Source organism: Pyrus communis, chromosome 7 (genome assembly GCF_041283825.1).
Source record: "Pyrus communis isolate YQ-2024b chromosome 7, ASM4128382v1, whole genome shotgun sequence".
NCBI lineage: Eukaryota > Viridiplantae > Streptophyta > Magnoliopsida > Rosales > Rosaceae > Pyrus > Pyrus communis.
This window is the reverse complement of record NC_142571.1, coordinates 13,421,846-13,440,531: the sequence shown is the minus strand read 5'-3', so window position 1 is coordinate 13,440,531 and position 18,686 is coordinate 13,421,846.

Here is an 18,686-nt window from a genome sequence, read left to right as displayed (position 1 = left end):
TTGTATGAACGTTTAGGCCTCTTCTCCTCTAGTTGCTGCGGCACAAGGGGTTTTGGTGAGTTTTGGGGGTTATGGATGATGTAGAATGATGTGTTTAGGGTAGGGATGGATGTAGGGGAAGGCAAGGAGTGTTTTTGGGTAGAAAATATGAAGAATGGTGAAGTATGGTAGTGCTAGAGAGAGAGAAGGAATTTCTGGCGTGAATGAATGTGTATGAGAGATGGTTTTCTGAAATGGAAGAGTGTGTGTTTTGTGGCTGCAATGCATGCTTATTTATAGGTGAAATGGGGGGAACATGATGACTAGGAATTAGGTGGAAAGCTGAAATGGTGATGGGAGATGCATGTGGCTGAAATGCATGTGATTAAAGGGTGGGAATGCATGTGTTTTGACAGAAAATAAAAGGGAATGCTGGAAATCTGGAATGGGAACCCACGGCATGGTTGTTTTCTGGTGGTGAATGGGTTTATGTTTGATTGGTGCATGTGGGTTGATTATTTAAAGTGTAAATGATTAATGAATGGTTCTTTGTTGATGGTGGAAATCTGAAATGATGAAGTGGAATGTGCATGTGGCTGCAATGGTAAAGGATGGGAGTGCATGTGTGAATGTGGTTGAATGATTAAAGTGTAAATGATTAATGAATGGTTCTTTGTTGATGGTGGAAATCTGAAATGATGAAGTGGAATGTGCATGTGGCTGCAATGATGGTGTTTTGCACGGCAATGATGGAGAAAGAATGTGTGGATGCATGGTTGTGTTGGTGATGAATGTGAACTCTTTGTTCTTCATTTTCATTCCTTTGGTCTTCAATTTCGTCCATCTACTTGGCTTTAAGCATATGCAATCCATTCCAATCTCTAATTTGCTCCAAAAGGCTCCGAAAGGCATCCTTTTGCATCCTTAGCCATATGAACCTATAAACACACGAAAATGACTTTAAACACTAAATTAAGTAAGAAAACACAACATAAATGCATAAGAACTAGCTAACTAAGGCGCATAAATATGCTCCTATCAAATTCCCCCACACTTAGCTTTTGCTAGTCCTCGAGCAAAACAAAGAAACAAAACATAACCTAAACCTTCCAACGTTCACCTCAGGGATTTCCAATGGTACATGACATGTTAAAAATCATCATCCCCACAGATTTGAGTCATCTTTACAATTGAGAACATACTTAATCATAGTCACCACTTACTAGTTCACAATTAATCGATTAAAAGAATGTTTTGAATGTAGTAACATGCCTTAGAGAATTTGCTCAATCCTTACAAGATATGCACTCAATCTTCACTCAGATTTTCTAACTACACACCCTATACTAGTTATATGTGAGAAGATTGATGTAAATATGAAAACGAATGCTCACATATACGTATAACAAAGAACGCAATTTATGGAGTTAATAAGCATGTTTAGAAATGATCTCATGAATGGAATGCTACTACTTAGATGCGAGAACCAATGACCATATGCTCATACCAAATTCAAACTCCACAAATTGAAACATATAACACTCAAGAATGAAGTCAAGGGTTGTAATGGGGCTTGGGGTAGTGGTTAACAAAGAAAAGATAAGGAGAACAAGCGTTCTTCAAGTAATATTAAGCAAAGTAGTGTACTTAAGACTTAGAATTCATTTAGATTGCAGAAATTAACTTTAAAACACAAGGGGAAGACTTAGACAACTCCTTAGGGCCGAATTCATTGTTTTGGACCCTTACTTCAACAAACAATACTTTGGAACTCTTTTTCACAACTTTTCAACTCTTTTTTTTTTTTTTTTTTTTTTTCTTTTTCTTTTCTTTCATGCCGTGCCTATGGCACACAAATTCTCACACAAGAACACTTCCCCCACACTTGTTTTCTGCCAACATAAATCAAAAGAAATTCAATTTGAATCATGCTTTACTAAGCTTTAAGAACAAGGGTGTGGATGGTCCTAATCTAGGCTAGGTGAGGATAATGTGGGTTAACTTAAACATAAAATGACATGGGATACACGGCAATATGGCTAAGGTGGTGGTCACTACACAACTTCATCTTGAATCTGTGTTATGCAAATCAATAACATGCTTTGAATGAAATGGGCATGAGTTCTAGCATTTGGAACTAAATGATGAAACGCCTCTAAGTAGTAACCAAGCAAAGAATAATGAGATCATGCAACGACTTAGAAAACAAAAATGCACAGATTCTAACTCTCCAAATAAACGTTTAGGCTCAAGTCTCACAAGGTTGTAGCGTTAATTTGAGTTCCTTCCTTCAAGCATGTTACAAAAACTGATTTTTTTTTTTTTTTTCTTTATGATTGCATGTGAAGTCATAAGTTATAATCACAACCAAGCATACACAAAGAGTAAATCAAACTTTCATCCATGTTAATCACTCTCTTTAACAGCCATGTAATTACAAACCGAATCCTCATCATTGTGTTGGAAGGTACCCTAAAACAAAAACAAACACACAAAAACACTTTGAAAACAACTCTTTTTGGGTTTTTAAAACAAATTTTTCAAATTTTTATGTGATTTTCGGATTTTTACTTCAAAACACACCAAAACTGCTTAAAAACACTTAAAAACAGCAAGGAACAAGTCTATAAGTAAAGGGTGATAAAATCCCATGAATTTGCATAAAAAACACTTAGTTACCCCCCCACACTTAAATCAAACATTGTCCTCAATGTTTCAAGCATAAAATCACACAAAACACAAAGAAACACACAAACAGCAAGTAAAACAACTAAATAGGCAGATTCGAAATAAACAACAAAGTGAAGGGTTTAGGAATGCAAATCTGGAATTGGAGTGATTCCTTGAGCTTCCTTTGTTGAATTGCATGGGTTGCCTCCCAAGTAGCGCTTTCTTTAACGTCTTGCAGCCGGACGAAGACACGTTCATGCTCCATTGGAGCCCACGGCATGGAGTGGGGTCTCCTCCACGACATGCTCCACAAAGTTCTCATAGTATGGCTTCAATCTATGTCCGTTCACCTTGAACTCGTGGCCACTTTTTAAGCTTTGGACTTGGACTGCACCATGAGGAAAAACATTAGTAACAACAAGAGGTCCAATCCATTTAGAACGTAACTTACCAGGGAATAACCGAAGTCTTGAATCAAAAAGCAACACTTTCTGCCCCTTGGAGAACGTTTTGGTACGAAGCATCTTATCATGATAAGCCTTCGTCTTGTCCTTGTAGATGCGAGCATTCTCGTAAGCCTCGTTCCTAATCTCCTCAAGTTCATCTAATTGGAGCTTCCTATGAACTCCAGCAGCGTCTATGTCCAAATTGAAGGTTTTCACAGCCCAATGTGCCTTGTGCTCTAACTCAACGGGCAAATGACATGGCTTACCATATATAAGCCGAAAAGGTGACATGCCAAGGGGAGTTTTGTAAGCCGTACGATAGGCCCACAATGCATCGTCCAAGCGCAAACTCCAATCTCTTCTTGAGGGTCCCACGGTTTTCTCTAGGACTTGTTTGATCTCCCTATTTGAAACCTCCGCTTGCCCATTAGTTTGAGGGTGATAAGGTGTGGAAACCTTATGAGTAACGTTGTACTTCTTGAGCAAAGCTTCAATGGTGCGGTTACGAAAGTGAGAACCCCCATCACTAATTAAAACTCGTGGCATCCCAAACCTAGCAAAAATATTAGATTTCACAAAATCTGCAACAACCTTAGAATCGTTAGTACGGGTGGCTTTGGCTTCCACCCATTTGGAAACATAATCGACAGCTAGCAAGATATAAGTGAAACCAAAAGATGGAGGGAAGGGGCCCATGAAATCAATACCCCACACATCAAAAATTTCCACAAATGAGAGAGATTGTTGTGGCATTTGGTCCTTAGGCCCTATGTTACCTGTTCTTTGACACTTATCGCATGTTAAACAAAACATTTTAGCATCTTTAAAGAGATTAGGCCAATAAAATCCAGATTGTAACACCTTTAGGGCTGTCCTTTGGGTGCCAAAATGTCCCCCACATGCATAAGTATGGCAGAATGTAAGAATGGAATTAAATTCAGATTCGGGCACACATCTACGCACAATCTGATCTGGGCAGAATTTCCATAAATATGGATCATCCCAAACATAAAAACGTGCATCATGAACAAGTTTATCACGTTGGAACTTGTTTAGGGTACTAGGAACTTGCTTAGACACCAAGAAATTGACCAAATCGGCATACCAAGGGGTTCTTACCTCAATGGACAGAAGTTGCTCATCCGGAAACGTTTCTAAAATGGGGGTGGACTCTTCCTCACGCACCATTCTACTTAGGTGGTCAGCCACCACGTTTTCACACCCTTTCTTGTCTCGGATTTCAAGATCGAACTCTTGAAGTAGGAGCATCCAACGAATGAGTCTTGGCTTAGCCTCCTTTTTGGTGAGAAGATACTTCAAGGCTGCATGGTCAGTGAAAACAATTACTTTAGTACCAAGAAGATATGATCTAAACTTATCTAAAGCAAATACAACCGCCAAAAGTTCTTTTTCGGTTGTAGAATAATTCAATTGAGCATCATTTAAAGTGCGGGAAGCATAATAAATAACATGTGACTGTTTATTTTTCCTTTGACCCAAAACAGCCCCAAGTGCATAATCCGAGGCATCACACATCAATTCAAATGGAATGGACCAATCCGGGGGAGTTATGATGGGTGCCGTGGTTAGGAGCTCTTTGAGATGCTTGAATGACTTCTCGCATGCCTCGTTGAACTCAAAAGACACATCTTTTTGGAGGAGGCGGCATAGGGGTTGTGCAATCTTGGAAAAGTCCTTGATAAATCGTCTATAGAATCCTGCATGACCAAGAAAAGAACGAACCTCTCTAACCGAAGTAGGAGAGGGTAAGTAGCGTACAAGATCTACTTTAGACTTATCAACTTCAATTCCTTTTTCAGAGATTATATGACCCAAAACAATACCTTGTTTAACCATAAAGTGACATTTTTCCCAATTTAAAACAAGATTTGTTTCAACACAACGTTTCAAGATTAAAGTGAGATTATCCAAACAATGATCAAATGAATCACCAAAAACACTAAAGTCATCCATGAATATCTCAATAATCTTCTCAACATAATCAGAAAACATGCTTACCATACACCTTTGAAACGTGGCAGGAGCATTACACAAGCCAAATGGCATGCGTCGATATGCAAACGTTCCAAAGGGACAAGTAAAAGTGGTCTTTTCTTGATCATCCGGAGCAATAACAATTTGGTTATAACCGGAATAACCATCAAGAAAACAATAAAAGGAATGACCTGCTAACCTTTCCAACATTTGATCTAGGAACGGCAATGGGAAGTGGTCCTTCCTTGTGGTGGAATTTATCTTCCTACAATCAATGCATACCCGCCAACCGGTTTGAATTCTCATAGGCACAAGCTCATTCTCGGAATTCTCCACAACCGTTACCCCAGATTTCTTAGGCACACATTGGATAGGTGAAACCCAACGACTATCGGAGATAGGATAAATAACTCCACAATCTAGAAGTTTAATTATCTCCTTTTTCACAACTTCCATCATCGGAGGGTTAAGACGGCGTTGAGCCTCTCTAGTTGGTTTGGCCCCCTCCTCAAGAAATATGTGATGCATACAAGTTGTAGGGCTTATACCTTTAATATCGGCCAATGTCCAACCTAGGGCAGATTTGTACTCCTTCAATACACGAACTAATTTCTCCTCCTCTTGTGCCGTGAGGGAGGAAGAGATGATGGCAGGTAGTGTCTCGTTTTCCCCCAAGAAAATGTACTTCAAATGACTTGGTAAAGGTTTGAGTTCAAGAATAGGTCCCTGAATTATGGATGGAAGCAATTTGTTAGTCGAAATGGGAATGGACTCACGGTTAGGAAACTTTCCCTCATGTTTAGGTAATGACTCAAGGGCAGCAACTACTTCAAGGAATTCCTCACTAGGAGGCACGGCATAGGGTAGTTCAAGTGTGCCGTGGGTTTGCATATAGCTTGCCTCCTTGGTTTTGACTTCTACACCTCTTGTAATGACCTTTTCAAGTGCATCGTCATTCAAATCTTCAAGATATCCCTGCACCAAAGAGTCAACAATATCAATAGAGAAACATGAATGATCTTCACTAGGATACTTAATGGAATCAGAAAGATTGAAATTAACCACTTCCCCATCAAATTCCATGGACAAAGTTCCATTAAACACGTCAATCTTAGTCCGGGCCGTCTTCATGAATGGCCTTCCAAGTAGAATGGGCAGCGAGGGTGCATGATCCGATTCATCCATCTCAAGAACATAGAAATCCGCCGGAAAGATCAAATGATTAACCTGCACTAAAACATCTTCCAAAACTCCTTTTGGATAAGCATTAGATCTATCGGCCAATTGTATGATAACACCATCATTTTTCAACACTCCTAGGTTCATAGATGCATAAATGGAATATGGCATAACATTTATAGAAGCACCTAAATCAAGCATGGCAGATTCAAATCTAGTGTTACCAATGACACAAGGAATGGTAAAACTACCCGGATCTTTGCATTTGGGAGGTAGTTTGCGTTGCAAGATGGCGGACACATTCTCACCTACCTTCACCACTTCCTTGGTCGAAATCCTCTTCCTAGTGATGCAAAGCTCTTTTAAGAACTTGGCATACTTAGGGACTTGCTTGATTGCATCAAGGAGCGGAATGTTGACTTGAACTTTCCTAAAGGTTTCCAAAATGTCCTTTTCACTCTCCTCCTTCTTTGATTGCCTAAACCTGCTAGGAAAGGGCACGTTTAGTGGAATAGAACTTGACAAAGTCGAATTTGGACTTACCTTAGGCATGTTGGACGGTTTTGGCACAATAGGGGGCTGCGGCAAAGATTCTTTCACCCTTGCCGTGGCCTTTATTCCTTGTTCCTCCTCTTCTTGCAGCAACACGTCCTCTTCTTGACTTGTTTTGGACGTGCTTGGGGTGGTTTCGACCTCCTTACCACTTCTCAACATGATTGCCTTGGCAGATTCGAATCCTCCCCTTGGATTGACAATGGTTGAGCTAGGGAGCTTGCCTTTGTCTCGGAATTGTCCTACAAATTCCGCAATCTGCCCAATTTGTTTCTCCAAGTGATCCACCCTTTTGTCTTGGTTTTGCATGGCTTTGGTTTGATCCTCTTGCCCCTGAGACAAATTGGTAAGTAATTTAAGAAGTGTTTCATTTCCCAACGACGTACCTTGATTGTTTTGGGCAGGTTGTGCTTGGTTTGGATTGGGGCCAAATGGCTTGGTGTAGAACCCCGGGGGTTGTTGTCTAAAGCCTCCTTGTTGTTGAGGTTGTTGAGGTTCCCTCCACTTGAAGTTTGGATGGTCTCTCCAACCCGGATTGTATGTGTTGGAATATGGATCATTCCTTGGTTGATTGTGGCTCGGAAATCCAATGGCATTTGCACTCTCCCATCCCCCATTCTCAATCAATTGTGGGCATTTTTCCGAAGGGTGTCCTTGGATAGAACATACACCACATACAATCGGTCCTTGTATCTTCATTCCTTCGGCCATCTGAGACACAATAGAAGTAAGATTAGCTAATTGAGTTTGAAGGTCGGATTGAGAACTTACCTCATTCACTTGTTGCCGTGGGGGGTCCCTTTGCCCAAGTCCTTCATATTGTTGTGCATTTAGAGCACGGTTTGCAATTAGGGTCTTGGCCGACATAGGAGTTTTGTCCACCAATGCACCTCCCGCCGAAGCATCGAGCATTTGCCTTTCAATGGGAAGAAGGCCCTCATAGAAATATTGAAGGAGAAGCTCCTCCTTCATTTGATGTTGAGGACATGATGCAACAAGGGCTTTAAAACGCTCGTAGTATGCCGGAAAAGATTCTCCTTGACTTTGTTGGATTCCGCTAATTTTCTTCCTCAAGAGAATGACTCTTGAAGTAGGGAAGAACTTCTCCAAGAACGCTCTCTTCATGCTCTCCCAAGAAGTAACGGTCCCGGGTGCCAATTCATAAAGCCAATCCTTAGCCTTTTCCACAAGAGAGAATGGAAAAGCTTTCATCATTAGAATGTTCCCATCGACATTTATGGGTGTCATGCTCGAACAAACAACCTCGAACTCCTTGAGATGCTTGTTGGGATCTTCCATGGAAAGCCCATGGTATTTCGGAATGTGGTGCAACAAGCTTGACTTCAACTCGAATTCATCGGTCTTGCCTTGGGCAGCCGCGGGGTATTGAATGCATAATGGTGCGGCATTGGCCAACCCCGAGGCCGAAAGCTCTTTAATGGTCCGATTGTCTGCTGCCATAACTTCTTCTTCCACACTTTCAAACTCAGATTCGGCCTCTGAACTTGAACTAGGTTCACTAGGTTCACTAGGTTCGGGATGCCTCCTCTTTCTTCTCAAATCACGTTCAAAATCGTCGTTAAAGTCCAAGATATGTGCATGCACAGTTTGAGAACTCCGCGTCATGCACTAGTACCTAAACCAAGAAAACAAAACAAAATGAGAAAACTAGGTAAATTACACTAAAAACATACGGCAAAAACACAAGGGATTAGCAATTTTGCTAATCCCCGGCAACGGCGCCAAAATTTGATGCGAAAATAGTTAAACACACAAATTAACCCTATGGATGACAATTGTAGTAAATGAGCAAATAGGGATCGTTCTAGACCGGGGATTAACTAGGGATGCTAATCAATGTGAAATTGACTCAAAAGACTCAAAACAACACAAACACACTCAAATCTGCCTAAAAACCACTTTCTGGGCAGATTTGAGCACAAACACAAATTTGGACGAAATTAAGTAATAACTTGACTCAAGAACGTAAAAACACAATATAAAACACTAAACTAACTCAAAGAATGTAAAACTAAACACTTAAAACATTAAAACAAACCAAAAGACTCAAACATCACCCAAAACACTCAAAACTGCCTTAAAATCACTTTCTGGGCAGTTTTGAGCACTTTGGTGAATCTGGACGAAATTGGGAAATAAAATGAATCAAAACACTTAAAAGCACAAACTAAATTGATTTCTAACTAGATTGGACATTAAAGTAAAGGGGGATTAAGGTTTTGACGAAATTAAATTAAATAAAACAAGTTAATAAACTAGGCAGATTGTATAAACGGATTTGAGAAACAAGATGATGGATGGATTAGTTAGAGGTCCATTCTCCACACATGACACATTTATATATGAATCGATTCTCCAATTGCTTTTCATTATCTATGATGCTCAACACCCCAAGTTAACCGTGATGCACTAATTAACTCTCAAATTTTCCTTATGTTGTTGAATTGGATGATGCATGCGACAATTCAAATCATTCTCCAATGGTTCTCAACATGAATGCATAGAAGAGATACAATGAGAGATCATTATGCTCTATGAGAATTATAAGTGTTGACGAGGCAATTGTAACTATGAATGCATGATACTTTTGCCAAGAATTCAATTAACGCGGTTGTGACTAGCAACCTTCACTACTCATGTTTATAAACTTGTGACGATTAGGTGAAACTCGTTTATAAACTAGCATCAAGTTTATGCATGAAGACTAAGTATGCATCCCTAATCAACATACAAAAACAAGTTTTTAATAAACATGATAATTGAATTACAATCACAACTTAACAAATCACAATTGGAAGAAATCAATTCATATTTCAAACATGTTCATGGCTTCAAACTTTCCCCTAACTAATTAGGGGTTTAGCCACTCATGATTACAACAAACTTAGAGAGTAATAACAAAGTAAACATTGAAAACAAGAATCGAAGTACACCTAAAAATTCCAACAACTCAATCTTGAATTGTATGAACGTTTAGGCCTCTTCTCCTCTAGTTGCTGCGGCACAAGGGGTTTTGGTGAGTTTTGGGGGTTATGGATGATGTAGAATGATGTGTTTAGGGTAGGGATGGATGTAGGGGAAGGCAAGGAGTGTTTTTGGGCAGAAAATATGAAGAATGGTGAAGTATGGTAGTGCTAGAGAGAGAGAAGGAATTTCTGGCGTGAATGAATGTGTATGAGAGATGGTTTTCTGAAATGGAAGAGTGTGTGTTTTGTGGCTGCAATGCATGCTTATTTATAGGTGAAATGGGGGGAACATGATGACTAGGAATTAGGTGGAAAGCTGAAATGGTGATGGGAGATGCATGTGGCTGAAATGCATGTGATTAAAGGGTGGGAATGCATGTGTTTTGACAGAAAATAAAAGGGAATGCTGGAAATCTGGAATGGGAACCCACGGCATGGTTGTTTTCTGGTGGTGAATGGGTTTATGTTTGATTGGTGCATGTGGGTTGATTATTTAAAGTGTAAATGATTAATGAATGGTTCTTTGTTGATGGTGGAAATCTGAAATGATGATGTGGAATGTGCATGTGGCTGCAATGGCAAAGGATGGGAGTGCATGTGTGAATGTGGTTGAATGCAGGGCTCACAAATTAACGAATTAATTTGTTTGGTGCAGGGCTCACAAAATCAAGACAATGAGGCTCGACAAGAAAACAAAAGGTTGGACCACTTGGAAAAGCAAATTGGGCAGATAGCGGAGTTCGTAGGACAATTTTGCGACCAAGGCAAACTCCCTAGTTCAACCATTGAAAACTCGAAGGAAGATTTTGAAATCCATAATGCTATCACTTTGGGAAGTGCTATGGAGGTTGGAGCTGACCTAAAAATGTCCAAACATAGCCTAGAAGTGGATGACGAGTTGCAATTTGAGGAAGAGGAATACACCCAACCCACGGCAAGGGTGGAAACACCTTTGCCGGAGGCACCTATTGCTCCTACGCCATCTAATTCAAGTAAGGTTGTTCCAAATTTAATTAATTCTAACCCCATTCCACCTAATATCCCTATTCCTTGCAGGTTCATGAATTCCAAGGAAGAAGAAAGTGAAAAAGACATCTTGGAAGCCCTTCCAAAGGTGCAAAGTAGGGAATATCATGAATTCATCAAAGAGGACGTTCTTGAGGCAAACAACCCCAAAGAAGTTGAATTTTATGACACAAGACAAGGACCAATCCTCACATCAAATCTGTCCAAGGGCAAAGTTCCTGAAATGTTCAAAGAAGATGTGTTTATCCTTGAGTTCATGTCGGAGCACATAAGTAAGCCACCTCCTCCAATTTCAATTTTCTTTTATACTAACATGTTGTTAATGATTCAGGCATCCAATCTTGAATTTAAACCATTACCGGATCATTTCAATTATCACCGCCCATTCAAAGATAAATTCCATGCCGATTGATTCAGAAAAAAAAAAAAAAAGAAAAAAAAAAGAGAAAAAAAAATTATAAATAAAATAAAGCAGATGTAGCCTTCACAGAGGTGATAGGAGCATTTTTTATGCGACTTAATTGGCTTGTTCTCATGCATTTATGTTGTTTTTCCTTAGTTAGTTTAAGTGTTTAAAGTCATTTTCGTGCAATTTCAGGTTTTAGTGTCAAAGTATGCAAAAAGAAGCAATTTGGAGCATTCTAGAGCATTTTTGGGCCAAGATTGGATAGTGCAAGCATGGAGGCATGAGGATGGACGAATTTGAAGGCTTGAATTCAGTTAGGGAGCTGCAAGGGGGCCTAAAAAAACCTTATTTCTAGAAGGCTTTATCTATTCACACATGGTGCCTAATTCCTAGCTTGTCTCCTAGCCGTCCTACCTTGTCTCCTAGCCATCCTACCTTGTCTCCTAGTTGTCACTAGCCATCCTACCTTGTCCAAGCTACACACATATATTGTTTCATGTATAGAATTTCTGGTACAAAAAACCTTTTGGTTTCAACTAAGTTCAAAACCTTTCCTAGCCCTATAAATAAGGCTTGGCAGCAAGGCACTTGGGGGGATCACTCATTCACCCAATTTTCGTCCATTCATCTAGCCACACCACTCTACACATCCTAAAATCCTAGAAACACAATTCCAGCCAAACACTACACCTTGCCGTGCCTATCCTCCATCCAATTCCATAATCCCTGATCCTAAAACACACCCAACCATCCCATCCACCTTTGTTCCGTAGCAAGGAGAAAGAAGGAAAGACTCTTGGATGCTCAAGCTTCGTCGTTGGTGCATTCTAGGTGTAATTCGTTTTATGATTTCAATGTTTAATTTATTTTCCTTTCATTTTGCTATGAACATGAGTGGCTAAACCCCTATTCGTTAGGGGTGATTTCGAAGCCATAACTATGTGTGCAAGTTGATTTGATAAATTCCAGTTATGAGTTCTTGAATCATGAATGCAATTGGCTTAACTGTGCGAGTAATAACGTATTTGTGTTTGTTAATTAGGGGTCGACACTTAATTGGCTTGCATGAATATGATGCTAGAATATAAGTTTGTTTCACATAATTGTCACACACTTATATTCACAAGTAGTGAAGATTGCTAGTCACAATCGCGTTAAGTTCAATTCCTAGCATAAGTGTCATGATGTCATAGTCACAAGTGCTTTGTTAATGCTTATAGTTTTCATTGAACGTAATGATCTTTGATTGTATCTTTATTATGATGTCATGTAAGGAACTTTTGAAGAATACTTTGGGTTGTCGTATGATGTCATCCAATTCAATAACACAAGGAAAACTTGAGAATTAACTAAGTGATGTCACGGTTAATTTGGGGCATTGTCATTCATAATTCTATGAAGGAATAACTGGAAATCGAGTCATTTGCATACTTGTCATGTGTGGAGAAAGAACCCCTAACTAGTCCATCATCCATTAAAAACCCCAAAAACGTTTCAAGATCAGTTTTACTTTGCAATCTGTTTTCTCAACTTTAATTTCGTCCAAATCAAATCCCCCTTTACTTTGAAGTCTCAATTTAGTTAGAAATTGTTTTGGTTCATGTTTTTAAGTGTTTTGAGTCAAGTTTTCAACCAATTTCGTCCAAATTAGTGTAGGTGCTCAAAACTGCCCAGAAAGTGGTTTTTAGGCAGTTTTGAGTCTTCTAGTTGCTGTTTTGAGTTTTTGTTTTGTTTTAGTGTTTTAACTTTGGTTTTTCATTCTTTGAGTCCAAATTAGTGTTTTTAACTTTGTTTTGGAGTTCTTAGGTCAGTTTTCAAGAGTTTAGCTATCTCTCCTAATCCCCGGTTTTGAACGATCCCTACTTACATACTTTGCTACAATTGTCAGAAGAGGGTTTAATTTGTGTGCTTAATATATTTCGCATCAAATTTTTGGCGCCGTTGCCGGGGATTAGCAACTTTGCTAAATCCCTTGGATTGTTTTTGTTTCATTTATTTCACTTTGTTTCTGATTTTGTTTTAGTTTCTGACCTATTTTTGTTTCTTGTTTTTTTTTAGGTACTAGTGCATGACGCGGAGTTCTCAAACTGTGCATGCACATATCTTAGACTTTAACGACGATTTTGAACGTGATTTGAGAAGAAAGAGGAGGCATCCCGAACGTAGTGAACCTAGTTCAAGTTCAGAGGCCGAATCTGAGTTTGAAGAAGTGGAAGAAGAAGTTATGGCAGCGGACGATCGGACCATTAAAGAGCTTTCGGCCTCAGGGTTGGCCAATGCCGCACCATTATGCATTCAATACCCCGCGGCTGCCCAAGGCAAGACCGATGAATTCGAGTTGAAGTCAAGCTTGTTGCACCACATTCCTAAATACCATGGGCTTTCCATGGAAGATCCAAACAAGCATCTTAAAGAGTTTGAAGTAGTTTGTTCAAGCATGACTCCCGTCAATGTTGACGGAAGTATTTTGAAGATGAAAGCTTTTCCGTTCTCTTTAATGGATAAAGCTAAGGATTGGTTATACGAGTTGGCTCCTGGCACTGTCACTTCATGGGAGAGTATGAAAAGAGCGTTTTTGGAGAAGTTTTTCCCAACTTCTCGCATCATTCTTCTTCGTAAAAAAATAAGTGGAATTCAACAAGATGAAGGTGAGTCTTTTCCTGCATACTATGAACGTTTTAAATCACTTGTTGCTTCTTGTCCACAACATCAGATGAAGGAGGAGCTACTTTTGCAATACTTCTACGAGGGCCTCCTACCATTAGAACGTCAAATGCTCGATGCCTCGGCAGGTGGAGCATTAGTGGACAAAACACCTATGGCTGCCAAGACCTTGATTTCTAATCGAGCGTTGAACGATCAACAATACGAAGGAGTAGGCCAAAGAGGACCCCCACGGCAACATGTTCATGAGGTAAGTTCTACTTCCGACATTAATTCACATTTGGCTAATCTTACTTCTATTGTGTCTCAGTTGGCCGAGGGCATGAAGATGCAAGGACCAATTGTATGTGGCGTATGTTCTATGCATGGACATGCCTCTGAAAAATGTCCACAGTTGATTGAAAATGGTGGATGGGAAAGCGCCAATGCAATTGGGTTTCAAGGCCAAAACCAACCAAGGAACGATCCTTATTCCAACACATATAATCCCGGTTGGAGAGACCACCCAAATTTCAAATGGAGGGAGCCCCAACAATCTCAAAACCAAGGAGGCTTTAGGCAACAACCCCCTGGGTTCTTTCCCAAAACCTACGGCCCACCCCAAAATCAAGCCCAATCCGGCCCAAGTGCCTCAGGTACGTCTCTTGACAATGATGCACTTCTTAAGATACTAACTAAGTTGTCTAATGGGCAGGACGATCAAGCTAAGGCTATGCAAAACCAAGACAAAAGGGTGGATCAATTGGAGAAACAAATGGGGCAAATTGCCGAGTTTATGGGGCAGTTTCGTGAACAAGGAAAGCTCCCTAGTTCCACCGTTCCAAATCCAAAGGGAAGCTTCGAAAGTGCAAAGGCCATAACCTTGAGAAGTGGAAAAGAGATTGGGGCAGATCCTACACCATCACAATCAGGTCCCAAAGGTGATGAAAACTTGCAAATTGAAGAGGAAGAATCAAGCAAACCCACGGCAAAGGTGGGAGAGTCTTTGCCGCAAGTTCCTAGTGCCCCAAAACTGTCTAATTCGGCCAAAAAGGGTAAGAATGTGTCAAATTCGGTTTCTACTAATGCTTTTCCTTCGAATGCTCCTTTTCCTAGTAGGTTTATGCAAACAAGGAAGGAAGAAGCTGAAAAGGACATCCTTGAGACATTTAGGAAAGTTCAAGTGAACATACCCTTGTTGGATGCAATCAAGCAAGTCCCTAGATACGCCAAGTTTTTGAAGGAGTTGTGCACCACTAGGAAGAGGATGTCGACCAAGGAAGTGGTAAAAGTAGGTGAGAATGTGTCCGCCATCTTGCAACGCAAACTATCTCCCAAATGCAAAGATCCGGGTAGTTTCACCATTCCTTGTGTCATAGGTAACACTAGATTTGAATCTGCCATGCTTGACTTAGGTGCTTCTATAAATGTTATGCCATATTCCATATATGCATCTATGAACCTAGGAGCATTGAAAAAGGATGGTGTTATCATACAATTGGCCGATAGATCTAATGCCTATCCAAAGGGAGTTTTGGAAGATGTTTTGGTGCAGGTTAATCATTTGATCTTTCCGGCGGATTTCTATGTCCTTGAGATGGATGAATCGGATCATGCACCCTCGCTGCCCATTCTACTTGGAAGGCCATTCATGAAAACGGCCCGGACTAAGATTGACGTGTTTAATGGAACTTTGTCCATGGAATTTGATGGGGAAGTTGTTAATTTCAATCTTTCCGATTCTATTAAGTATCCTAGTGAAGATCATTCATGTTTCTCTATTGATACTGTTGACTCTTTGGCGCAGGGATACCTTGAAGATTTGAATGATGATATGCTTGAAAAAGTCATTACAAGTGGTGTAGAAGTCAAACCCAAGGGAGCAACATCCATGCAACCCCACGGCACAAATACACTATCCTATGCCGTGCCTCCTAGTGAGGATTTTCTTGAAGTAGTTGCTGCCCTTGAGTCATCACCAATACATGATGGTAAGTTTCCTAACAAAGAGTCCATTCCCATTTCGACTAACAAGTTGCTTCCATCCATAATTCAGGCACCTATCCTTGAACTCAAACCTTTGCCAAGCCATTTGAAGTACATTTTCTTGGGAAAAAATGAGACACTGCCTGTGATGCGAGATTTATACGCGCACAAATTAAACCCTCTTTTTGTCGATTTGTAGTATAAGTATAAGTAGGGATCGTTCTGGACCGGGGATTAGGAGGGATTGCAAATCTCTTGGAAACTGACTCAAAAACGTAAAATAAAGTTTAAAACACTAAACTAGACTCAAAGAATGCAAAATTAAAGTTTAAAACACTAAGACAAACCAAAAAACAAAAAAATACTTTAAAACATAAACTAAACAGATTCTAAGCACTAAAGAACAGGAAAGTAAAGGGGGGGTTTGATTTGACGAAATTAGCTAAATTGCACAAATTGTAATTAAAGGCAAAACGTAAATATAAATGTGATGAAAATATGGATGATGGAATAGCCAAGGGGTTCTTCTCCACACATGTTACACTTGCATACAAGATTGATTCTCAGTTGGTCTTTCGATAAATTATGAAACTCAACACTCCGGGTTAATTAGGTCCGCTTAAATTAACCGTCAAGTTTTCCTTAAGTTAATGAATTGGATGGGTTAGCGCAACGCAATTCACAACATTCTCCAAAAGTCCTTTACGTGAACAGCACAATAAAGATACAATCAAAGATCATTAAGCAACATGAAAACTATAAGTGTTGACGAGGCATTCGTTACTATGGAATACGCATGAAACTTATGCCAAGAATTCGTTTAACGCAATTGTTTATAAGCAACCTCCACTACTTGTGAATATAAGTTCATAACGATTAGGTGAAATTCACTTATATTCTAGCGTCATATTCATGCATGAAAATTAAGCGCGCATTCTTAATAAACATACATAAATAAGTTATCAATCAAACGGTTAAACAAATTGAATCAACAACTTATGAAATTCCAACGAAAGTTAATCAATTCATATTGCAAATATAAACATAGTTTCGAATCACCCCTAGCTAAAGGGGGTTTTATTTCCTCATATCTTTGAAATCAAAGAAACGCCTAAACATTCCAACAACTCAAACTTGAATTGTATGAACGTTTAGGCACTCTTCTCTTCCATTCCTCATACGCACAAAACAAAGAGAATTAAAATGAAACATTGAAATCAAAGAATCACCTAAACATTCCAACAACTCAAACTTGAATTGTATGAACGTTTAGGCCCTCTTCTCTTCCTCTTCGTTGTAGCACAAGGTCTAAGGTGAGGTTTGGGGGATTATGGAAATGGATGAGGAGTGGTGTAGAAGTGGAAGGGGAATGGAAAAATGGTGTTTGGATTATAAGGGGAGAGATGGGAAGCTCACGGCTAGGGAAGGGAGAATGTGTTTGTAATGTGTTGTGTATGAAAATGAGATGTCCATGAATGAATGAATGCAAGGGTATTTATAGGAGTAGTGGAGGGAACATATGGCTATGTCATTTGTAGGTGAAGTAGTTGGATGTTGTAGGTGAAGTAGGTGGATGTTGTAGGTGAAGTGGATGTTGTAGGTGAAGTAGGTGGATGTTGTAGGTGAAGTAGGTGGATGTTGTAGGTGAAGTGGATGTTGTAGGTGAAGTAGGTGGATGTTGTAGGTGAAGTAGGTGGATGATATGTTAAGTGATAAGTGATAAGTGATATGATATGTGGTTATGATATGATAAGTGGTTAAGTGGTGATGATAAGTGATAAGTGATTAAGTGATATGATATGTGGTGATGATAAGTGATAAGTGCATGTGGGTTAACTAATGAAGGAAATGCATGTGCAATGACAATGTGTTAGAATGGATGTGTGTTATGCATGGCATGATTGGGATTAGGAAAGGTTTAAATGTCCTAAAACTAAAGAGAACAAGGTTCCAACACTTTGGCTCCAATTAGGTCTTCAATTTCGTCCAACACTTTGGCTTCAAGCATAAGCTATCCGTCCTTAGCCCAAAAGTGCTCCAAAAGTCTCCAAAATGCATCTTTTTGCTCCTTTAGCCCTTTGGACCTACAAACACACGAAAATAGCTTAAAGTACTAAAATAACTAAAGAAACATAACGTAAATGTACGAGAACAAGCCATTTAAGTCGCATAAATATGCTCCTATCAAATACCCCCACACTTAGCTTTTGCTAGTCCTCGAGCAAAACAGAAAAACAAAACAAAAAGAACAAAACACAACCTACACCTTCCAACAATCGTATCAGGGACTTCCAATGCACATGACAAGTTAAAAATCATTATTCTCACAGATTTAAGCCATCTTTACACTTAAGTACATTCTTAATCATAGTCACCACATACTAGTTCACAATTAAGCAATTAAAACACATTTCAAATGTAGTAACATGCCTTTAGAGAATTCCCTCAATTTCTTACTAGATGTACTCTCGTTTTTCACACAGATTTTCTGACTACACACCCTACACTAGGTATATGTGAGAAGATTGATGTAAACATGTAGACGAACACTCACATATGTTATAATAAGGAAAGCATTTTCTGGAGTTAATAAGCATGTTTAGATATGATCTCATGAATGGAATGCTACTACTTAGACGCGAGAACCAGTGACACCATAAGCTCATACCAAGTTCAAACTCCACAATTGAAATACATAACACTCAATATAGAAGTCAAAGGGTAGTAACGGGGCTAGGGTTTTGGCTAACAATGAAAGGTGAAGGATAAACAAACATTCTTAAAGCAATAGTGAGCAAAGTATTGAATTAGGCACTT